Here is a 3,417-nt window from a genome sequence, read left to right as displayed (position 1 = left end):
AGGAAAGGTGATGTAACACAGTGGTAAACATGCCCCTGTCCCAACTTCTTTGGAACGTGTTGCAGGCATCAAATTCAAAATGTTTGAATATTTGCAAAAAACAATAAAGTTTCTCCGTTTGAACATTAAATATCTTGTCTTTGTAGTGTATTCAATTGAATATAGGTTGAAAAGGATTTGCAAATCATTGTATTCTGTTTTTATTTGTTTTACACAACGTCCCAACTTCACTGGAATTAGGGTTGTAGTTAGATTAGATGTTTCTGTGCCTGAAGGTTATCTTTACGATGTTCAAGACTGTTTCTATCAAAGGAACAGGGAGATGTCACATACACCTTTAGGCTCTACATACAACACACATCCAACACACACACATACATCCAATAGGTCTGCGCATCATACACACACACCTTTCACCTCCATTGATTACACTTCATCTTTAGCTTAAGGTAGTATAAAAATCAGGTATTACAATGTTCTTAGGTATATTACAGTGTATGTTTCCTAAGTGTGCAGTTGGGTCTCTGTAGGCCCTGACAATGAGTGCTTGTCTCTAATGCTGATTGGGTCACTGCAGATACGCAGGGTTGTTATAAATTCTTTTGGTAAAACCTTAGCAGTTAGTTCGGGCAGGAGCACATAGACTTGGGACTTGGAGAGATAAGCAGGAACTCATTGCCTTGGGAGATGGGAGAAAGAGCGAACCCGAGTCCACACTCAGGTTTATTGGAGTGATGGGTGCCCTAAAGGCTCTCAAGCCTATTTTTCATTTTATTTCACTTTTGTTAAACTTTTCATATTTAGCATGATTTTTCTGTCTTGATTTCCATTTTTCATATTCCTTCATTATCATAAAAACTGTGTTGTCCAGCGGTTTCAATAAACTGGCAAAACTCCTTTTGGACTTTTGGGTTTTTTACACCACAACAGATATTTTTTTCCATTTTCACAATCTTACAGGTGATACTGGTTAAATTTTCTCAGTTTTAATGTGTTTATGTATAACTTTGATGGTTTTGTACTTTTCCAATGATACTAGTTGTGCTCAGTTGTGTGTAAAGGGCTCTGCTCCTTCCTTAGTGCCATTTAGTTTCTGATTCTTTTTGGGCTCAATTTCATTCGGTTTTGTTGCTGGCAGCACCTGGACTGCTTTGCTGTTCAAAGATTTTCAACATTTCATTGCTTATCCTGAGCTCTGTTCCCAATACTGAAGGAAACTCCAATCCGAATTTGCATTTACTGGGTTAAAGTGCAGGTGAGCACCTTAGCATTTACTGTAAACACTGATAAGGTATGTGTACTCAAACTGTTAGAGGTAACCCGAGTGAATAAGGTTTTAAAACAGTTTTATAATTGTTTGAAATCATGCATAGAATTAAACACACTGAAACATTTAACAACGTATAAGGGTACATCACACAAACATTGAAGGTAATGTAAGGTTTTTCCCTCTCCTGTAAAGTTACCATTTTGGAGATAGAAGGTTTTGTTCTGACAACAGCTATAGATAGATAGATAGATAGATAGATAGATAGATAGATAGATAGATAGATAGATAGATAGATAGATAGATAGATAGATAGATAGATAGATAGATAGATAGATAGAGAGAGAGAGAGAGAGAGAGAGAGAGAGAGAGAGAGAGAGAGAGAGAGAGAGAATAAATGGAATCAACTAACTTACTAGAAATTCTGACTCCACCCTCTGTTCTCTTATTGCTTCTTGAGTTCTTTTTGAATCACTAAAACAGGTACACTTGAATTTTCTACCTGGCCGTATAACTGGCCTGGATTGGATAATAGTCAATACTTTCAAGAAAATAGTTATGATTTGATTATTTAAGCAAGATAACATCAGGGCTTTGTGTATTTTAGAAGCTTTTTTACATCTACTGATCTATTATTTCATTAAAGTAACAAGTCTTTTCAGTGTGGCTGGAGGCGACTCTAGGGTTTAAAGTGTCCTGATTCAGCACAGCTGAACAAACATGTATTCCATCACATTATGTTTATTTGTGTAATCCAACATGAGGAGAAACAGACCCTGTTGCGGAAATCGGTGTGCTTTTGTGATGGGGGGATACAGTGTTAGCAGTAAACAGGCTGAATGAAGGAACACAGGAACAAGGCATGCTATAAACTGAAAAAATATATATGTAGGCCACACATAGGCATATTAGTTATGTAGTTATGAAAGGTATGCAGTTATGTAGGTATGTAAAACCTTGTACAATATTCTAACACACTAGGCTTGTTAAGCTGGTTAGGTCACTAAGATTTGTATTGAAAGACATTGGTCAGTTATAAATGAACTTAAACTATGTTTAAAAAAAAAAAGAAAATCCAAACCTAAACCTAAAAAAAAAACAAAAACAAAACAAAACCAAAAAAACCTAAAACCAAAATCTAAACCTTTGTAAAAGTTCTCAATTCACAATCTAAGTGAAAAATATTCGATCAGTTTTACCAATTTGGCAAATTGGCCAAACTTAGTGGAACATGACCTTTGGCCTACATTGCAGAGTTATGTAAAGCTCGCGGTTTTAACTGTCGTCGTCGTCATAGGTCTCGTAACGCCTAATTGGTCAATCTCTGCTACAAACAGTCCTACAAACCAATCGGATGCAAGAGCGGTTTGACAAGAACAGAATCAGCGTGCGGGCTGCAGAACGCCAGGGCTGTGAGGTTTGATTCAGTCCACTGAACCGATTCTATCGAACTGTCCGTTTCATTGATTCAAACGTCAGACTAAAATGATTCAAATAATGTCAACAGGCTTTTATTGTCATTCCATCTCTGTACAAGTGCACAAAGTGCAAACGCGCAGACAAAGTGTGCAAACAAAAAATGTGCAAAAAATAGAATCATATAGCCTATTTCAAAAATATAATTAGTCATACTTAGTCTTAAGATACGTTTGATACAATAAGCGAGTTCGACGTCCACAATAATTCAACTTTATTCTCATCCCTTCCGATACGTAACGACAGCGAGTGAAATCAGATGTTCGTTTCTCCTACTCGCTAGTGGAGTACATCTCCTGTACAAAAAGCAAACAGATAACAGAAGACCTAGACCGTATCCAGAGACATAATCGAGACGAATTTAAATTTGTTTTAGCAGGGTTATGTTTTATGGGGTTAAATTGAGAGAACGAGAGTGTAGTCAGGTTTTACTTCAGTTTTCAGCTCATATTACAGGCGTTAGCAGAGCATAAGGTGCTAAAAATGACCAGTTTCCCTTTTTTCTATTTCTCCGTCAATAAATAATTGGACCAAACAGTTCTGTCCAAATCTATGAATTAGTGACACTCTGCATGAAACTTGGCGTCGCTAATAGAAAGCGATTCCGTTTGAAGTTGTGAATCATTTTATTGAATAAGGAACCGGTTCAAAAGAACAATTCACTTTTCAATTCA

Source organism: Pygocentrus nattereri, chromosome 3, assembly GCF_015220715.1.
Source record: "Pygocentrus nattereri isolate fPygNat1 chromosome 3, fPygNat1.pri, whole genome shotgun sequence".
Taxonomy (NCBI): Eukaryota; Metazoa; Chordata; class Actinopteri; order Characiformes; family Serrasalmidae; genus Pygocentrus; species Pygocentrus nattereri.
This window is presented reverse-complemented; position numbering follows the sequence as displayed.